The sequence below is a fragment of the Asterias amurensis genome, chromosome 10, assembly GCF_032118995.1.
Source record: "Asterias amurensis chromosome 10, ASM3211899v1".
NCBI classification, from domain to species: domain Eukaryota; kingdom Metazoa; phylum Echinodermata; class Asteroidea; order Forcipulatida; family Asteriidae; genus Asterias; species Asterias amurensis.
In genome coordinates this window covers 21,873,462-21,884,566 of record NC_092657.1, presented here as the reverse complement: position 1 = coordinate 21,884,566, position 11,105 = coordinate 21,873,462, and positions in this window count along the sequence as shown.

Sequence of the window (11,105 nt, the reverse complement as noted above, 5' to 3'; positions counted from 1 at the left end):
ATGTGCAAACACAAAAACACCATATTCATATCACTATCACTCAGATGTTGGATTGAATCTCCAAAATCCAGTAGTGATCACACAAAGTAGGGTTTAAAAAGAGAAGAAAAAAGGAATATAATTTTGTAAGTGACCAACTAATCTTATTTGAATGTGAACAGCAGTCCTGAATATCATTACAGATGAACGTAATCTTATTTGAATGTGAACAGCAGTCCTGAATATCATTACAGATGAACGTAATCTTATTTGAATGTGAACAGCAGTCCTGAATATCATTACAGATGAACGTAATCTTATTTGAATGTGAACAGCAGTCCTGAATATCATTACATATGAACGTTATCTTATTTGAATGTGAACAGCAGTCCTGAATATCATTACAGATGAACGTAATCTTATTTGAATGTGAACAGTCGACCTGAATATCATCACAGACGAACGTAATCTTACTTGAATGTGAACAGCAGACTTTCTCTTTACAAGTTGAGCACACCTACATTGTTAGACTCCAACTGCACAACCAAAGGGACTTGCACATGTTGGATTGAGCTCACAAGTAGTGGTATTATACTGTATAGGCTATTGTTGCATGTTTTTTACACACCCTGCTTGCTTAGCAATGAATGCTAACATCACCTTGTGAGTGATTGTCCGCTACCTGCATGCTTTACAAGGAGCAGACAATAAGATAATTTTCCTGGGGCTTACACACATGCCTCCAGCTCTCCTGCTCTACTGAATAACATGAATATGTATAGCGTTTAACAAAGACAACGGTCCGAGTAGGGTCCACCCTTCAGTATCCAGCTTGTGATTGGGCATTGGCAAGATCTGGACGTGCGACGGTGCTTTGAACGTGTAAAACGAATGATCACTAATAAGACTAAATTTTCACAGGTTTTTATCATATAATTAGGTTGTGATACATGAAGTGTGGGCCTTTGGACAATACTGTTTACCGGAAGTGTCAAATGGCTTTAAACTATTTCTTTCTATCCAGTACCTGTTACTTTTGTTATGGCATATTTGATGGCCTGTAGGAACATCTGGTATTTGGCAACACATGCAAGCCTGTTTCACAATGTGTATTGTTATGCAACGGTCATAATGTACATTGTGACCTTAATGTGTTAACCCTTCAAACTCAAAATAATCATTAGCAAAAAAAAAAAACACTTGGTGACGAGTAATGGAGAGAGGTTGATGGTATAAAACATTGTGAGAAACGGCTCATTATGAAGTGACATAGTTTTCGAGCGAAGTAATTTTCCACGAATTTGATTTCGAGACCTCAGATTTATATTTTGAGTCTCGAAATCAACCATCTAAACGCACACAACTTCGCGTGACAAGGGTGTTTTTGTCTGTCATTATTATCTTGCAACTGCGACGAGCGATTGAGCTCAATTTTTCACAGGATTGTTACTTTGTGCATAATTATGTTAAGATACACCAAGTGAGAAGACTGGTCTTTGACAATTACCAATAGTGTCCAGTGTCTTTCGGGCATCCTAGCTACGCCACTAAAGGAGAGATTTGGCGCTAGGACTGTGGTGACTGAGTGGATTAGTTGCTGGTATCTCCTTGATAACTGCGTCATTCCTACCAAGTTTGTACGCAATCACCTTCATCCTTACCTCGTCAAGTTTGCTCTTTCTGAACAGATAAAATGCTGCTTGGGCTGTGTGTGTGAATGGAAGTTGTAATTCAAAGGAAACCATTTTGTTTAGAGCCATTCAGCCATGGCAGACAGCTTGATATCAGAAGTATTTAATCCTATAGTATTCAGTGAATACTTTCTTGTTGAAGAATAAGTTTATTCATACGGAATCCAGAAGATGCTTTTGCTGAGTGATTCTACTCGGATGTTTATGATTTTACTTTTTGCTAGCACTTGTTAGTAATTACTCCATTTTATTCATAGCACCCACTGTTTCAATTAATATTTATCCTCATCAGACGGCCTTCCACTCCATTCAACATGTTTTGTATAGACTTTCCGCTTTACGTCACCTCAAATTAAAACGCAGTTCAAAAATATCAACAATTGTTTCTGCATTGCGAATAGCACGCGAGATCGCTTTGAAATTAGTTGGGTTAATTTTGCGTAGCGCCCTCTGTCGGTTTTACATTTTTATTTGTATTGAGCGGTATACAAGTGGCTAAATGGAATAATTGTAGATGAACCAGTGTTGATTTGGATTGTGGTTTAGTGAGTGACGTCATACAATATCATCGAGCGTGTAACTGTGCCTGTCCAAACTACCTTCAATTTCTTTAATTATTGATGGCGGTATATCTTGTCGTTGCCTATTATTTTGGTTAATAATATAAATTGTGTAGAATTATTTGTGCAGTTTTGAACTCAAGCTTTTAGATACCAACAGTTTGGTCAACAACTGTTGTTTATACAGAGAGGATCATTTATCTTCGATGTAATTTGGTCAGGTTAATGGTAAATGGTTGTTTGGGTCGAAACTGCAAGAATACTGTGACGGACAGTGCCGGGTGTATGTTGTAAATTGTGTAGTTATGAGCATGCGCGAGCTTATGCACGATCTGCGCATGCGTTGGCTTGCGGAGCACGCTGGTACTTCTGGGACCATGCGTGCATCGTCAGTCGGCAGCGAGATTTCGAGAGAGAAACAGGTACGTTCTTTTACTCTGATTATTACCCAAGTGTTATTTGTTGTGCAATCTGCGCTAGCGTGCGTGATTTATTGCAAGTTATATGCAGCGAATTCTAGGTCTCACTGATTAGCTGAAAGGCTTTGTGCTGTTGATCGTGAGAATTTCTGGGTGAAAGGATTGACGGAAGCTGAGTGCTTGTCGATCTTTTTGGGGTAGCAGTCCGTCGCTGAGTTAGCCAACGTTAGTTTTGTGGTTGACTAGCAGGATTGTGGTTCAGGGTATCTGTGTGAATGTCTCAGGGGGTACACGTGAGTTGAAGCAGGGAAGACTGTGCTTTGTGCTAGTCCCCTTCTCCTCAAACGTGGCGGCTGCGGGACTCGTTTAGGTAATTGCTGGTGCTTTACCTAGGGTTGTCGATATAGCTGGGCTATATTGCGGTGTGGGTGATTGCTTTGTGCTTTACCTGCGGTGTGGGTGACTGCTGTTTTGCGGTTTACCTGCGTTGCGGTTGACTGCTGTTTTGTGGTTTACCGGCGGCGTGGTTGACGGTTTTTGTGCTTTATACCGGAGGTGTGGTTGGCACTGCTGCAGCGCGTGCTTGTTAACGCGTGGCGTTTTAACCTTTAGTTAGGAGGTTGACTAGGCGATTGCTGGTGCTGCTTAGGCGCGAGAATCACGGGTAATAGTTGAGTAGAACGTAGGTGTCTTTTGCAAGTAACTGGTACTTTATTATTTAATGCTCTGTAGCTCTGTATTGGTCATTGATTGTGGTGGATACTGCAGAGGTTGACACTCAAACCACATTGACTGATGCTTGTTTCTCATTATTTATTGTTTACTGAAGAAGTTGACAACTAAACCACATTTTCTCATATTTATTGGATACTGAAGAGGTTGACAATTAAACCACATTTTCTCATATTTATTGTTTACTGGAGAGGTTGACAATTAAACCACATTTACTCATTGTTCATTGTTTACTTGAGAGGTTGACAATTAAACCACATCTATTGCTGTTTGTTCTTCATAAATCTCTTGTGGAACTGTGTATTATTTTGGGAACTGTGTGTGTCTTGACAGAGAGGTTTGCCATCTTTTATAGTCGGGCGGTATATTTCCTCCCAAACGAACCTCGCCACTCAGCCTCAAGTCCGCTTAGTGACTTCAACTTGAGTCGGCAAGAGTCAGGGTCAAGTTGTATTTAAGCGCGGATCCGATAACGACCCGTGCCCGCCACAAATGGTGTCAGAAGTGGGATGATTATAATTGACTTGGTGAACTCTCTGTTAAAGATTTAGCCTCCCTTGGTATAGGGAAGGAGCTAGTACACAAGTTACAGGGGTTGGCTTGAGATTTTGGGTTGTTGTTGTGTTTTATATTGGTTTGTCGTAGTACTTTTGTGTTGAGTTTTCGCAAGGTTTTGGGCCACACAGGAGTGCATCACTGACTAGTTTGCTTGAGTGACCGGGTCGCCGAGCCGAGATTGGTCAAGTGTAGCTACCGTGTGAGGTAATCGTCCCTAATGCGATTCTGTTTTGTTTTGTAATCCTGGTGATTCTGGCTGCCTTGGTGTGTATTTTAGCAGTTGAAATTTGTGGTGTGTGGAGTGAAAACAGCAACGGAGGAGGGGTATTCGTTGGTTGTCATTCACACGAGGTACTGCTGAGAAGGAAACAGCAGTATGAGTGTAGGGTCAAAGGTTTCCAGGGATCCTACGGGTGCAGAGTCTGAGTTACGGAGACTCCGCATGGAAAACCAGATTCTGCGACTGGACGAAGAATTTCTTGCAAAGAAATTGGAGGTATTGAAATCCATGAGCGGAAGTATTCAGGGAAACATGCCAGGTAATGTTGGGCATGTGCGACATCATGGTGATGATGATGTTGGGTTGAGGGTGATGAGAGAGACTGTGGTTGATAGGTCTCGTTCACCAAAAGAGTTGGCTAGTTGTGGGGAGAGTTTGGGGACGGTCCCACAAACTGAGGTGACCCCCATTGCTAGGGAATTGTCTACTCAGCTGGATGATGAGTGGTTGATGTTCTTTTCGGAGCGAGGGGCTGCAGAACCAGGCAGCCGAAACACAAATCCATGCTTGGAGGAAGTGGATGTTGTGACCCCTCAGGAGGATGGGAAGGTTGAGCAGCAGGGAATGCTTGACGAGAGGCCGGCCATGATGGTAAGGGCCATGGACTCTGGTATTGAGCAGAGACTTGGTTTACTTGAAACTAACCTTGGTGAGCAAGCTCGGAGTTTGAACAAGGTAGTTGAGCTTTTACAGTCCTTGTCGGGTCAGGTTGTTGAGTCAGGAGTAGAGAAGGGTGTGTCGTCAGGGAACGCGCACAAGCCTTGGCTGAGTCAAACTGGTAACTCGAAGTGCTTCAACTGTGGTATGGGTGGCCATTTCGCACGTGAGTGCAGGAAACCCCAGAAGAAGAGACCGAGGGAGAAATACCAGTCAGCCTCCTGTGGAGCTCACAGTCGACATTTACGACGGTCTGAAAGGCAATGTGGCAACAGTGGTAGTGAAGAGAAGAAAAGCACGGCTGGTGGAGGGCAACGAATCGTCACTCTGCCCGAGCCAAGTGTGAGTCCCTGTTTGGGAATGTTTGTTGATGGTGTGGTGAAAGACACTAAGTGCCGATTTCTTATCGACACGGGATCAACAGACACGTTGATTAGTAGCTCAGTCTACTACGAGATGCCGGAGAGGCATAGGCCCGTCTTGGAGACGGAAGATGTGGTGGTCAGGCAGGTTGATGGGAGTCAACTGTCAACATTGGGCGGGGCTCTTGTTGAAGTGAAAGTGGGGAGGACCACTCACATGGTGAAAGCAGTTTTCACTGACATGAAGTACCCGGGTATTGTGGGTATGAATTTTCTAGTGCTCACTGGTGGGACATTAGATTTTCGGAAGAAGGAGTTAAACCTCAATGGAGAAAGGATACAATGCACCAGTAGAGCTGGTGAAGCCTTTGTTGAGTGTGTGGCTGGTTCGGAGACCGCCATGGTTCCTTCAGTAGCAGAAGAATCAGTTGTTCTTAGTGTTGTATCCCAAAGGAAGGCTGACGTAGCCAGGGTGGCTATTGTCGAACCTTTGGAGGGTGATGTTGGGTTAGAGGAAGAGCATAAACTTGTAAGGACAAGTGGGAATGCTGGTCGGTTGCCAAGGCAACGGCGCCAGCAGTGCAGCCGAGAAGATAAATCGGGCACTGGCCCAGGTAGTTGTAAACCTGAGATAGAGTTGGTTCGGGGCATGGTGGCCCAAACGAGGCTTCCCTATGAGGAGATGAGGAAAGCGCAGTTAGAATATGAGGACATGGGCTGGGTCCTGAAGTCAAAAGAGGACAGCCGTGGTCGCCCTGAGTGGAAGACAGTGTCCCACTTATCGGCAAGAGCCAAGATCTATTGGACTCTATGGGACCAGTTAGATGTCATGGGAGGTCTGCTGTATAAGCGGTGGGAGTCTGACGATGGAGATTCAGTGAAGTGGCTGTTGGTTGTGCCACGGAGTTTCGGGAGAATTGTTGTTGATGAGTTGCATGGCGAGCAAGTCGGTAGGCACTTTGGTTTTAATAAGACGCTTGCCCAGTTGAAGTTCAGGTATTTTTGGCCAGGAATGTCTGCGGATGTTCGGTCATGTTTGAGGGTTTGTGACCGCTGTGCTAGGAGGAAGTCGGCTGCCAAGAAAAAGGGTTTCCCCTTCCAGCAGGGTCAGGCTAGCAGTTCGATGAGAAGACTAGAAGCTTCAGACTTGCTCGGGCCACTGCCGGAGGCGGGCAGTGGCAATAGGTTGGGTTTAGTATTGGCCGGAGGAGGGGGCGTGACCAGTTTCCCCTTCACCTCTGCCCTGAAGGTGACGAACAAGTAAGATGGGGCGTGACCAGTTTCCCCATCGACCCCGCTGAGACGTGGATGACAGTCGAGCACCCGTCGACTGAGGATCATCGATTGACGAGTCCAGCAATAATTGTTTTTGTAATTGCTAAATATTGTACTCTTTCTAATGTATAAATCAAGAGCCTTTAATCATTGTATCAGAAATTACGGGTAATATTGAATCAGTGTGTGTATAATGTGTAATTCTAAAAAAAAACTTATTTAAGTAAACCACAGTAGGTCTGTGCATATTTATCGAGGCTGGAGAGAAGGAAGGGTCCCTCTCCAAGTCAACCTCATGAAGTGTGAGGTTGACTAGGATTTCCTATGTGGAAATGTTAACAGGGTTTGTGAATTTTTAATTAGGGGTGGAGAGAGGGAAAAATCTCTTTCCAAGTCAACCTCATTGTAGTTACCGTGTGGTTGACTTTAGTGTTTAGTGTTTTATGGTAATGTAAGTAGATGCACTGTCCTTTTATTTTTGTATTGTGAAGCTGTTTGGACTGGGGCAGTCCAAGCTTCGCTCGGGCCTGTGTGACGGACAGTGCCGGGTGTATGTTGTAAATTGTGTAGTTATGAGCATGCGCGAGCTTATGCACGATCTGCGCATGCGTTGGCTTGCGGAGCACGCTGGTACTTCTGGGACCATGCGTGCATCGTCAGTCGGCAGCGAGATTTCGAGAGAGAAACAGGTACGTTCTTTTACTCTGATTATTACCCAAGTGTTATTTGTTGTGCAATCTGCGCTAGCGTGCGTGATTTATTGCAAGTTATATGCAGCGAATTCTAGGTCTCACTGATTAGCTGAAAGGCTTTGTGCTGTTGATCGTGAGAATTTCTGGGTGAAAGGATTGACGGAAGCTGAGTGCTTGTCGATCTTTTTGGGGTAGCAGTCCGTCGCTGAGTTAGCCAACGTTAGTTTTGTGGTTGACTAGCAGGATTGTGGTTCAGGGTATCTGTGTGAATGTCTCAGGGGGTACACGTGAGTTGAAGCAGGGAAGACTGTGCTTTGTGCTAGTCCCCTTCTCCTCAAACGTGGCGGCTGCGGGACTCGTTTAGGTAATTGCTGGTGCTTTACCTAGGGTTGTCGATATAGCTGGGCTATATTGCGGTGTGGGTGATTGCTTTGTGCTTTACCTGCGGTGTGGGTGACTGCTGTTTTGCGGTTTACCTGCGTTGCGGTTGACTGCTGTTTTGTGGTTTACCGGCGGCGTGGTTGACGGTTTTTGTGCTTTATACCGGAGGTGTGGTTGGCACTGCTGCAGCGCGTGCTTGTTAACGCGTGGCGTTTTAACCTTTAGTTAGGAGGTTGACTAGGCGATTGCTGGTGCTGCTTAGGCGCGAGAATCACGGGTAATAGTTGAGTAGAACGTAGGTGTCTTTTGCAAGTAACTGGTACTTTATTATTTAATGCTCTGTAGCTCTGTATTGGTCATTGATTGTGGTGGATACTGCAGAGGTTGACACTCAAACCACATTGACTGATGCTTGTTTCTCATTATTTATTGTTTACTGAAGAAGTTGACAACTAAACCACATTTTCTCATATTTATTGGATACTGAAGAGGTTGACAATTAAACCACATTTTCTCATATTTATTGTTTACTGGAGAGGTTGACAATTAAACCACATTTACTCATTGTTCATTGTTTACTTGAGAGGTTGACAATTAAACCACATCTATTGCTGTTTGTTCTTCATAAATCTCTTGTGGAACTGTGTATTATTTTGGGAACTGTGTGTGTCTTGACAGAGAGGTTTGCCATCTTTTATAGTCGGGCGGTATATTTCCTCCCAAACGAACCTCGCCACTCAGCCTCAAGTCCGCTTAGTGACTTCAACTTGAGTCGGCAAGAGTCAGGGTCAAGTTGTATTTAAGCGCGGATCCGATAACGACCCGTGCCCGCCACAATACCAATATTAGGTTCCCATAATTATTTTCATTTTCAGCCAAATGTTGCAAATCAAGAAATGTGTAATTAAGTCATTCATCATAGTTTGCAATAAGGGAATTACAGAGTGAATGTTGTTCATTAGTTCGTTGGTAGGATACAGACATTTACTTGTGAGTGTGGTCCTTTTACCAATAAACAGTTTTCAGCAAGAAATAAGTACTATTTTTAAGACTAGCAGTTGATGTTACATCTTTTATTTATGTCCTCTTTCTACAACAATACAAAGCAATAGTTCGACATTTTACCAGTGGAGCTAAAAGTAATTTATTTAATCCCTCCTTTAAGATAACATGTGAATACATTTTCACTGAAATGTTCTATTTTTTAGTGACCCATCGGATAAAACAAACATCGGGTACTTAATCTAGTTTAAAGTTGCTGAGGTTTAAACGTTGTGTTTGTGATGGACGATTTAACACAATTCTTTAGTTTTACACAACCGGGGCGCGCATGCAGGTTTATCAATGGTTAGTGCTAAACCAACAAGTTTTAGTATCAGTTATTAGTTATAAGTTTAGTCAGTGAAAATTAAGTTTTTCATTTAAAAAAACTTTTAGAACAAAATGACAGCGAAAGCCCCCCCAAAATGTTTTTTTTTGCCCTCTTAACTTTTGTTTTTTTTGTACCGAAGCTAAACAATTGAACGTTATTTTGTAAGATTTCTCTATCGTATAATACGTGGATTTGCAAACCTCAATAATGGTGAAGGTCTGTTTGACATCAATTTATTTTATTAATTACTCTCCTTAAGTACGATATTTTTTTTTTCTCACATTTTAGACACTTCGTACACCCCTTTTGATTTTAACAAAGGCGTATTCTTCATAGATTTTAGTAATGGGTTTGGTTTAACAAACAGTTTTTATAATAGTAATAGACCCCAGCAATGCACAAGACAGAATATGAATTTAAATTTTGAACAAGACACTACATATTGTACAAACAATACCACTAAACATCAATAATATCGATAGACTGTGTAAGTCGACTTCGAGAGAATTTGACATTTATGGAACCTCGAAAAGCAGCTACAGCGTGTATTAGGAACTGTTTTTGTAATTGTATAGTGTTGTTATAATAAAATTCCTCCATTGAATAGGGCCTTTCGTAATAAAAACACATTTATCAACCATTAATTTTACCAATTATTCGTTGTAAGTTTTAAAGAGAAATAATTCCACAATTTAGTTTTGTGTATTGAACAGTGAAACCAACGTTTCTTTTCAGAACCATCAAAACTCATTTAGAGATTATCAAAACATGGTATGGCAACAGTGATGTGACCAAAGCATTAAACTTTTACGAACTTGTGTTCAGGCGTAATTCTCATAGCTTTTGACTCACAAGTACTCGAAAGCTCAATAGTGACATTTTCATCGTGAAACTTACACAGTCTATACTCTAAAAACTCACGGGTCAGAAATTACTCGGATTTGGGTTCCAGGGGGCTCGACCCATTTCTGGGTCTGTTTGATCCGGAATCCGTTTAAATGTGACCCGGAATCCGTTTCAATGTGACCCGGAATCCGTTTCAATGTGACCCGGAATCCGTGTCATTGTGACCAGAAATTTGGTTTAAGCGGAGATTTTGACTCGGATTCCGGGACTCGTTGACAGGGATTCCGGGGATTCCCCCCCCCCCCCCGAGACCAAAATCCGGATCAATTCTGACCCGGGAGATTTTAGAGTGTAATAATATTTGTAACTACCAACAAGTTTACTTTACTCTACAACTCACAATCGAGGCACATAGTGTAAAATTTTAAAAGTGGCATTGACAAGTGTTTTTGATATTTTTAACAACGCAACGAAGTAGCATTCCCTCTTTTTGAATGTTAAAGAGCAGTTTTGACCCTTACTTGTTAGTTGTTAAGTGGTACCATTATTCCTAAACATCTTTTTTAGGTCAAATTTTACAGCCCCACTCCCCTGGTCATTATGTGTTGGCCTATTAGACTTTTGAGACGACCAGGATTCGAACCCACCACACCACCAACTCTTGCAACTATACCTGCCAGTGAAAAAAAACCTTTAATCATAACTTGCCATTGATTTAAAATCTTACACGTTCTAAATTTAAAAGTTAAAATTTTTATATTTTTTTGTTGAGCTGTACACAGAATTACACTTAAAAAGGATATTCTAAAAACAGAAATCATTCTTAAAGCTTGAACTCTGGGAACATCATTTTCAGAAAAAATGTTGTATGCATTTTGCAAATTGTTTTTCGTTTTTTGTTTGTTTTTCAAATACATCACTTGTTTACTTATAACAGAATCTATTAGAATCAAGATTGTCAATTTTCAAGATCGTTTGCTTTTTCGTTTTGTTTTTTTGTTTTGTTTAATCTAAACAAAAGAGAATCATAGTATTTAAAAATGATTTCAACTACAACATTATTATCATTAATACATATACCGATAAATAATTGAATAATAACTCAACAAATGTTGAACATGTTTGAAATGCTATTGACTAACTAGCTTGTATAAAGAAAAGTTATTGATTCCATATTTTGATTGCGATTTTTTCATAATTCAAAACTTGAACAAACCGTATGTGATATTGATAAGACCTGCCGGGTCACCAGATGTAATTGGACTCCATTGTTTACCATAGCAAACTATAAAACAAGTACC